We start from the raw sequence: 10,689 nt of genomic DNA, 5'->3' as shown, positions 1-10,689 counted from the left end.
CACTCCAGCCTGGGCAACAGAGTGAGACTCCACCTCAAAAAACAAAAAAAAAAAAAAAAAAAAAAAAGATCGTGAAGTTAATAACAGACTGGGGCCCTCTCCCAGACTGAAGGAGTCTAAGGAGATACATCTGCATGAAACTGTAGGCAACGCGTTTCGACAGTGGATTCTGTTGTGACACAGGACATCATGGAGAAGACTGGGGAACCTTGACTAGGCCGTGAGGAGTGGCTGCTGGTGATCGAGCAACACTAACTTCCTACCAAAGACAAAACCTGCCCCCAAGCACGACAGCACAGGTTTTGTCTCTGGTAGGAACAGCAGGAAGTGCTGTTATGTCCTCATGGTGTTCTCTCCAGGCGCCCACCATTTCTGTCGGTTTTTATACTGGTATTGTGGTTCTACAGAATGCCCTTCTTTGTAGAAAAAACACACCAAAACAGTTGGAGGTGCTGAGGCACCATTTCAGCAATTATTTCCCAAATGATTGAGGGGTGAAGGAATGTTCACTGTACTTGTAACTTCCCTGTAAAAGTTCCGAGGTTGTTTCTAAATCCATCTATCAGTCTTCCATCAAATTCTAGGTCTCAGAGATGGCCGGGGAACTCAGGAGAACCTTCGGGCACGGAAGGGTTTTGTTATTCCCATTTTACAGGAGAGATTGTTGAGACAGAGTGGGTAATGCAGCAGGCCTTTGGCCACCTATTTAGTAAGTGGGCTGAAGGTGGAGATGGCAGGAGCCTGGCATAGAGCAGCCCAGGTTCCCAGCCAGCCCTCCGCAGGTACACCTCCCACCAGGACCTGGTGCTTCTGCAGTGGAGGCCATTCCCAATTAGGTCATTTCCACCTTGAAAGATCAATGCTGGCCGGGCACGGTGGCTCATGCCTGTAATCCCAGCATTCTGGGAAGCCGAGGCGGGTAGATCACCTGAGATCAGGAGATCGAGACCAGCCTGGCCAATGTGGCGAAACCCTGTCTGTACAAAAAATACAAAAATGAGCCAGGTATGGTGGTGCATGCCTGTAATCCCAGCTACGCAGGAGGCTGAAGCAGGAGAATCGCTTGAATCCAGGAGGTGGAGGTTGCAGTGAGCCAAGACTGCGCCACTGCACTCCAACCTGGGTGACAGTGAAACTCCGTCTTAAAAAAAAAAAAAAAAAATCAATGCCATCCCAAGCAGAAAAGAAAAAGTCACAGAGTATTAGGCATGGACTTGATGATCAGAGCTAAACTGGGACAGCTGGGCCCGTCCATTTATAAAGTCCTCTCAACAACAAAATCCTCCCTCGAAGCCCCTTCAGGTCCGCTGAGGGGAGAGGGCAGGGCAGGTGGAGAAGGAATTCATCAAGCAAAGCTTTCCCCAGGAGACAGGCAGCGGCCACTCGTGAAAGGACAATGAGACAAAGACATTTACTTTAAGGGAGCGAGTCCCTTGTTCAAAGATGCGAAGATGAAGAAATGGAAGGTAAGAGCAGGAGTTCTGTGGGAAGCAGAAGCGGCCCTTATTCTTGCCCTTGAAGGTCGTGAGAGATGCTTTCGTCTGTGTCCGGACAGGTCAGGCCCCAGGGGACGACCCAACCGCCCCCTACAGCACAGCCCAGGCCCAGCCGGACACCAAAAGGCCAAGCTCATCACTGAGGTGAGAAGTCATGAAAGGTGCCAAGCTCCCTGGTGGGTGTGGGGCAGCACCAGGGCCTAAGTGTAGGCAGGCTGGCTCCAGGACTATGTCGGGCTGTCCCTGGGGACACAGAAGTGACACCAACTGGGTGATTTTCCACTTAAGTCAAACTACAAGACATCAAATCAAAGATGGTCACCATCTCTGAGAAATGCAATCCACCACAGACTTGAATTTAAAAGTTTCCCCAGGTTCCTGGGGTGACAGAGCATTATGGAAGGACAGTGACATTTGTTTTTACAAACAGGGAAACTAGTCTAGAGCCACTCTGTGACTGGTGAACAGACTCTTTTCCCCCTGCCCTCAGTTTGAATGAAATAACCAGGGCCAGCTCCCCTTTCTAGAAGCATTGGCCAGTCCACCCACCTTCAAGTGGCCACAGGCCTGCAAGGAAGGAGGCTGCCTGGAATAGCTTTCTTTTCTGTTTTCCTACAAACTAACCCCAAGATGTAGTCCCTGTGACCCCAGGCGGGTGAGGCCCAGCGCATGCTGAGCCCTGTAGCATGGTGTTCCACATGCATGAGGAATTACAAAACCATTGCACCCAAAGGGAGGGCATAGGGAGCCCCGCTGAGCTCTGAGCTGCAGTAGTAGCATCAACCTACCTCTGTAATAAACAGACCTGAACAATGCCGGCTTAGACAGAATTGGTACGGCCGCCATGCCGTACTGTTCCAGTGGTGGACAGAGCCAGTATGGCAGCTCCACAGCCATCAGGGACTCAGAGCCCCTCAAATTACAGTCATGGGCTGCATACTGATGGCACACTGGCGACAGACTGCATATACAACGGAGGTCCCCTAACATAAGAATACCGTATTTTTACTGTACCCTTTCTATGTCTAGACACACAAACACCATGTTACAACTGCCTCCGGTATTCAGTGCAGTCACACTGCCCAGGTTTCAAGCCCAGGAGCAATACTCCGCCATATAGCCTGGGTGTGTAGCAGCCTCCCCGGTCTAGGTGTGTAAATACACTCTATGATGTCCTCACAGCAGGATCGCCTGGTGACTCATTTCTCAGAACATATCTTCCTCATTAAGTGAGGTGTGACCTTATTTTCTCTGCCATCCTCAACATGAACTTCCATGTTGGGACCCAAAATAGCTGTTCCAGTTCCTGCCATCATATTCACAGTCAAGCCAAAAGGAAAGCAGCCTGGAAACAGGTGAAGGCACACCACTTCCTTTCAAACACACGACCCAGAATTCGTACACGTCTTGTTTTCATTCCCACTCCATGAGCCAGGATTTCTGTCCCGTGGTCACCGCCAGCCAAAGGTGAGGCTGGGAACCTAGCAACTCTAGCACTAAGTGAAAGGGTGAAAATGCACAGTAGAACCGGGCGCGGTGGCTCACGCCTGTAATCCCAGCACTCTGGGAGGCCAAGGCCGGTGGATCACGAAGTCAGGAGATCGAGACCATCCTGGCTAACACAGTGAAACCCCATCTCTATTAAAAATGCAAAACAAAATTAGCCAGGCGTGGTGGCGGGCTCCTGTGGTCCCAGCTACTCGGGAGGCTGAGGCAGGAGAATGGCGTGAATCTGGGAGGCGGAGCTTGGAGTGAGCCGATCTGGCGCCACTGCACTCCAACCTGGATGACAGAGCAAGACTCCGTCTCAAAAAAAAAAAAAAGAAAATGCACAGTAGGGCATCAGTTAGCAGATTCCAGCACAAGAGCTGTGCATTTTATTTACTTATTTTGAGACAGTCTCACTCTGTCGCCCAGGCTGGAGTGCAGTGGCTCGATATCCGCTCACTGCAAGCTCCGCCTCCCGGGTTCCCGCCATTCTCCTGCCTCCGCCTTCCGAGTAGCGGGGACTCCAGGCGCCCGCCACCATGCCTGGCTAATTTTTTTTATTTTTAGTAGAAACAGGGTTTCACCGTGTTAGTCAGGATGGTCTCGATCTCCTGACCTCATGATCCACCCACCTTGGCCTCCCAGAGTGCTGGGATTACAGGCGTGAGCCACTGCACCCCGGCTGAGTTGTGCATTTTAGCTTTTAGCATCAAGAACTTCCTTTATCTGTCACCCTAGCACAACCAGGTCTAAACTGGAGCCAATTTTCTTGGCTAAGAAGTGCACGCTGGACCTGAGCCAGACTAGACCAGAGTGTCCCCTCAAACTCTCAGGAATCTTTTTTTTTTTTTTTAAGTTAAAAAAAAAGACAGTCTCTGTTTCCTGGACTGGAGTGCAGTGATAAGATCTCGGCTCACTGCAACCTCCGCCTCCCACGTTCAAGCAATTCTCCGCCCTCAGCTTCCTGAGTAGCTGGGATTACAGGCGCCCATCACCACACCTGGCTAATTTTTGTAGTTTTAGTAGACAAGGGTTTTCGCCATGTTGCACAGGCTAGTCTCGAACTCCTGACCTCAGATGATTCTCCCGCCTCAGCCTCCCAAAGTGCCGGGATTACAGGTGTGAGCCGCTGCCGCGCCCGGCCCAGAATCTACTACTCCACACTCTCTTGCCTGTTGGCTGGGTCCGTCCCTTCTGCTGGAGGATCAGGCCTCCCAGCCTCCTGCCCTGTCACTGGAGAGTCAAGCTGCTGGGCACCCCCCTCTACACAGCGAGCCTCAGTCTGGCCAGCGAGGATGACAAACGGGGGCAGGAAGAGGCAGTGGGCCCCCAGGAGAACCAAGGCTCCCCTGGCTAAGGTGAATTTTCAAGCTCATCGACCAGCCCCAGCATTACCTACAGATGTGGAGGCGAGGGCAGCCCGGGGTGCAGGCCCAGCCTGAGCCAATGCTGCTGGGAGACAAAAGGCAAAAATGCCCCATGCCCGCCAGCAGACCCAATGCTGGAGTCCCGAGAGACTAGGATAGGGTCCTCCAGTCGTAAGGCTGCACGTGTGGCTGGCAGCGGCATCCCTGGGGCTCCTTTCAACCCAGCCGGCTTAAAGCAGCTCTAGGGCCCACAGGAGGGGCCATCTGGCTTGGGCATTCTGGCAGCTTTAGCAGGCGGCAGGGACGGGGAACTCAGCCCATGCGTCTAACAGCTCTGCGGCCTGGAAGCGGCCACGGAGCCTGGTGATAACACAGGGCTTCAGTGTCAGAGTTACCAGATTGGGTATCTCGTGGTGACGGGCGAGTTACCTGATACCTACACGTCCTGGTTTCCCATCTATGACACGGAAACGGTCGTTCCTGTGTGGTGGATGGCAACACGTGGGACGGGGGGAGCCCTTGCTACACCAGCCGCTCGCATAGCGCATCTCTGTGCCTCAGTTTCCTCACGCAGACAGGCAAGCGGACTGTCCACCCACCAGGGCAGACGAGGAGGACACCGGGCCCCGCCTGCCTCCTCCTTGCTGCTCCTCTGCGGTCCCAGGTCTCGGCTTAGCTGTCTCCAGCGGGGAGGCCCACGCTGGCCCGCCTGCTCCCGGGAGGTCGCACTGGCCTTCGGTGCCGAGGTGGTTGCGCCATCCTCCTTGCGTATCTTGTCCCTTCTGCTGGGTCCTGGCCGATGTCGTGACCCGCCGTGACGGGCAGAGGAGGCAGAGCCGAAAGGCCGAGGCACGGCGCCGCGCTCCGTGCTAACAGCAAAAACAGTGGAGGGCCGGCACAGCAGGAGGACACCAGACGAGCAACCGCACGTGGCGCTGCCCTGCATGCGACTGAGGCGCACCGGAAGCAGGGAGCACTTTCAGTGTAAGGGGATAGAGGAAGTCCGCCGGAAGAAGGGGGGAGGAGGCCCACCGGAAGTGGGGGAGGATGCCCACCGGAAGAAGGGGGAGCTTGTCCTTTGGAAAGCGGGGGAGGAGGCCCGCTGGAAATGGGGAGAGCAAGCCTGCTGGAAAGAGGGGGAGAAGGCCTACCAGAAGTGAGGGGAGCATGCCCACCAGAAGGGAAGGAGGAGGCCCAGCAGAAATGGGGGAGCACGCCCACTGGAAGGGAGGGAGGAGGCCCAGCGGAAAGTGGGGTAAGGCGGGGCACACCCGCCAGAAAGCGGAGCACACCAGCCAGAAGGGAGAGGATGCCGCCAGAAGGGAGAGGATGCCGCCAAAACAGGGCAGTGGGGAGGAGCACACCCACCAGAAGTGGGGAGCATGTTTAGAAAGAAGGAGCACCTCAAGAAGCCAGGGGACTTACAGGGGAAGGAGAATTCAAAAGGATAACACGACAGTCACGCTATATAGCAATGGTCCAGTGACTGGCCACCTTCCAGAAACAGGACCCCATGACCAGTGAGAGGCAGGATCCCCCGCAAAGCCACAGCGCGTCTCCTCGCTCATTCCCCATCACTGCTCAGCTCACAGTCCAGGGGACAGTTAGGAACTGCGGGGTCTGAGGTCTCAGAGCAAGAGACAACCGCCTAAGAGCAAATGGAAGTCTCAGAAAACAGAAGCCGATTCTGTCAAAAGTTTGTTGAGGTGTCTTTGATACTACCAGACGTTAAGGACCTTTGTGTTTTTATTTTTCTGTACTTTCTTTTCAAATGTTGTTTTAGGTTCAGGGGTTAAATGTGTGGGCTTGTTACATGGGAATTAGGTACACAGATTTTTTTGTCACCCAGGTAAGAGCATGGTACCTGATGGGTAGTATCTCGATCCTCTCCCTCCTCCCACCCTTCACCCTTAAGTAATCCCTAGTGTCTGTTGTTCCCTTCTTTGCGTCCATGTGTTCTCATCATTTAGCTCGCACTTGTAAGTGAGAACATGCAGTATTTGGTTTTCCCTTCCTGTGTTACTCACTCAGGATAATGGCCTCCACCTCCATCCACGTTGCTGCAAAGGACAGGACTCCTTTTTATGGCTGCATAGTATTCCATGGCATATATGTACTGCATGTTCTTTATCCAGTCCACCATCGATGGGCACTTAAGCGGATTCCAAGTCCCTGCTATTGTGAATACTGCTGCGATGAACGCAAGTGTGTATCTGGGTTTTTTTTTTTTTTTGAGACAGTTTCCCTCGGTCGCCCAGGCTAGAGTGCAGTGGCGCGGTCACAGCTCACTGCAAGCTCCGCCTCGCGGGTTCATGCCATTCTCCTGTCTCAGCCTCCAGAGTAGCTGGGACTACAGGCGCCGACCACCATGCCCGGCTAATTTGTTTGTAGTTTTAGTGGAGACGGGGTTTCACCGTGTTAGCCAGGGTGGTCTTGATCTCCTGACCTCGTGATCCACCCGCCTTGGCCTCCCCAAGTGCTGGGATTACAGGCGTGAGCCACCGCACCTGACCTCTTTTTTTTTTTTTTTTTGAGACCGAGTTTCACTGGTTGCCCAGGCTGGAGTGCTGTGGCACAACCTTGGCTCACTGCAACCTCCACCTCCCGGGTTGAAGCCATTCTCCTGCTTCACCCTCCCGAGTAGCTGGGACTACAGGTACACACTACCACACCCAGCTAATTTTCTGTGCTTTTAGTAGAGACGGGGTTTCACCATGTTGGCCAGGCTGGTCTCAAACTCCTGGCCTCAGGTGAGCCACACACCTCAGCCTCCCAAAGTGCTGGGATTACAGGTGTGAGCCACTGCCCGTGGCTGCATGCCTTTTGGTAGATGGATTTATATTCCTTTGGGTATATACCCAGTAATGGGATTGCTGGGTCGAATGGTAGCTCCGTTTTAAATTCTTTGTGAAATTTCTAATTTGCTTTCCATAGTAACTGAACCAGTTTGCATTCCCACCAGCAGTGTATACGTGTACGCTTTTCTCCATAACCTCCCCAGCATGTCATTTTTTGGCTTTTTAATAATAGGTCTTCTGACTGCTATGAGATGGTATCTCATTGTGGTTATGATTGGCATTTCTCTGTTGAGCATTTTTTCTTATGTGTGTTGGCCGCATGTGTGTGTTCTTTTGAGAAGTGTCTGTTTGTGACCTCTGCCTGTTTATTTCTCCTTCTAAATATGAGAAGTGGCTTGGAGCAGATAAGGGTGCAGAATGAGGCCTCAAGCAAGGGTCAGCACAGGGTCCCTGGTGGTGAAGTGGGCTCCACAGTGTCTGTGACAGCTGCTGGACCCTCCCATTAGCTCCTGGGCGTGACCTATCTGATGTGCATTTCTCCTGGCTTCCAGGCATTTTTTTTTTTTTAAATAAAATATTCTTAGTCCCCCTCTACAGTCCTTGTAGAATTTCGTCCTTGTAGCCTGGGCTCTTCCCCAGTATATTTCATTGACTTTTTCTTGTGATTTCTCAGAGTTTTATACTTGGTTCAGTCCTGTCTTTACTTCTTAAAACTTTGACTCTTTTAGGTAAAGGCCTGCAGAACATTCTGCTGAATGCCCTTTGCTTCGGGTTAGGTTCATAATGAGTAACATGGGGTAACACTGATAGAAATTCTAACATTTGATCTTCGTTTACTGTGAGGTAAGCAAAAAAAAAAAAATTAATTTTAAAAAGAAATTCTAACCTTAATTTCAAAAATATGATGTTAGTGTTTAGAAAAACGTATGTATGGTATACCAGCAGTCGCTACCAAACCATCACCTCTAATTCAGGATTACAAGCGACCAGCGGTGGCTCAATCCTAGCACTTTGGGAGGCTGAGGCAGGCGAATCACCTGAGGTCAGGAGGTCAAGACCAGCCTGGCTAAGATGGTGAAACCCCCGTCTCTACTAAAAATACAAAAATAAGCTGGGCATGGTGGTGCATGCCTGTAGTCCCAGCCACTTGGGAGGCTGAGGCAGGAAAATCACCTGAACCTGGGAGGCGGAGGTTACAGTGAGCAGAAGTGGCGCCATTGGACTCCAGCCTGGGCAACAAGAACGAAACTGTCTCAAAAAAAAAAAAAAAAGATAACTGACTAGGGGATTGTCATAGAATCACAGGATACTCCCACCCATCAGGAGTTGACATGATCTGGAGCAGTCGTCGGGGAGCTGTGTTGCTCCCAGCCTGGAGGAGGCAGATGTAACCGGCATACAGAGAGAAGACTTTGTCTTTATGATTATAGCAGCTTCTCTCTCCTCTCTAACCTGCTTGTGTGTGTTTTGATAACTGTTGTCTTATCTAATAAAACTGATGTTCAGAAAGGTACACCATGGTATCCTATGGCTTTGTCTAGCCCCCAGCACATCACCAGGTAACCCTAGAGATTTGTGATCCTAGTTTCAGAAGCCCAAGACAAAGGCCATGTCAAGCTTGTTAAAAGAACAAGAAAGTGGATGGCAGAGCAGCGAAGTGCTGCCAGTCATTTACACTACGGTCTGAACGCACCCCCTTTCCTAAGGAAAGGTTTGAGATGAGGGGAGAGGAGAAAGAGCAGGATGAGTGAGGGCAGCAGCAGATGAAAGGGAGGGAAAAAGCTGGGGTTAGCAAACTCAGCCTTCACCTGTGTGCACCTGGCCCAGGACCAGCTCTGACCTCACTGAGCAAGCATTTGTAGCACTCATTACACACCTGTTGGTTCCACCACATTCCATTCTGAGTCCCGTTGTTGCCGGGAAAGGACTGCATTCTCTGGCCAGGAATGAAGCCCCAGGGAGGCAGAGACCCCACCGGGACCTGGCTGGAGTTCGTGCCACTGTAATCACCGGGCTGGGCGGCTTCCTCTGAGGGCTGCCTTTATCTCTCATCTGCCTTCTCCAGGCCCTTCGGCTCCTCAGTTAGTCCGCCCCCACAGCTGCCTGGACTCCACCTTGGGAGAGGAAGAGGCCCTAGGATGGGGTGGCCAGGCGGTGACTTACAGGCCAGGCCAGAAATGGCATCGTGGTCACTGGCCTTGTGAATTCGTGGTGTCCCACTCCCATCCTCACCTTATCCAAGGCCCAGACACCAAGACCCCCGAAGGCCTGGAGGAGGGAAGCCGGAGTGTCTCTCCCCTATCTGTGCGCCGGCACCACCTCTGCCCGCCCCGGCACCTCCCTGGGGGCTGTCTGCATTCTGTCTGGAGGTGTCTTAGGGAAGTGGGTCAAGGAGGCTCTGCCCAGGGCTTATCTGAGTTGAGAGCAGCCTAGACCCTGGGGAGCATCCGGCCGAGGGCGGTGTCGAGCCTATGGGGAACTGGTGGGCTTTCCCTAATGCCACACGGCCTCTGTCTGCTGAAGCCGTGGCCATGGAGTCCACAGATTCAAGCCGTGTTTATCCCTTAGGGAAAATGAAGCTCTCTGTAAGGTAAGGTGGTGACAAAGCCAAGTCCCTGTGACTCAACTTGACAAGACGTTGTGGCCCCCTCACATCCAACAGCCCCAAACAAAGCACACTCACTGTTTTCATCACCAAGGAAAACAGCGGGCCTCTGGGACTCCCTCCGGCCGAACTCCACCTCAGGATGGGCAAAGAGGGAGGCTCAAGACTGACAGTCAATAGGGGCAAACACATGTGGGCCTCTATGCAACAGTTACCTCGCCCAGGGCCGTCTGCTAATTATCAATTCATTCGCATGACAAGTTCATGAAGTAGCTCCCATTGTTACAGCTGCAGGATGAAGAAGCTGAAGGTCAGAGGCCACAGAGAGAAGGCACAAACCAGTGGCCCCACTCTACTGCGCCCCACCCCATCTAGACCATCTAGATCCAGCCAGGTGCAGCAACCATGCCGCGGGGCCACGCGGTAGGCTGAAGCCCACTGCCTTGTTGAGCGGCCCGGCCGCTGCCCAGCCCAGACAGCGGGGTCCCTGGCATCGTCCACATGCCCTGTGCTCATCTGGGTAGGCGTCTGGGCAAGGCACTGAAGAGGTGATGAGAAGCCATCCCGCTCTCCACCGTCACAGCCCATGACCCGCAGCCAGCACCCCAACAGGGAGGTGAAGACTCGACTCACGGGAGCCTGCAAGTCCTAAAGCACCCGCACGGAGCCCACACCCACAGCAAGTCCATCCTGAGAACAGGAGCAGATCCTGCCCCACCAGGAGAGAGATACGCTGCCTTCTACAAGGCCATTCAGTTTTGGTTTTTTGGTTTTTTTTGAGATGGAGTCTTGCTCTGTCGCCAGGCTGGAATACAGTAGCGCGATCTCAGCTCACTGCAACCTCCGCCTCCTGGGTTTCAAGCAATTCTCCTGCCTCAGCTTCCTGAGTAGCTGGGACCACAGGTGCACGCCGCCACCACGCCGAGCTAATTTTT

Source organism: Mandrillus leucophaeus, unplaced genomic scaffold, assembly GCF_000951045.1.
Source record: "Mandrillus leucophaeus isolate KB7577 unplaced genomic scaffold, Mleu.le_1.0 Scaffold15, whole genome shotgun sequence".
NCBI lineage: Eukaryota > Metazoa > Chordata > Mammalia > Primates > Cercopithecidae > Mandrillus > Mandrillus leucophaeus.
Note: the sequence above shows the minus strand (reverse complement) of the source record.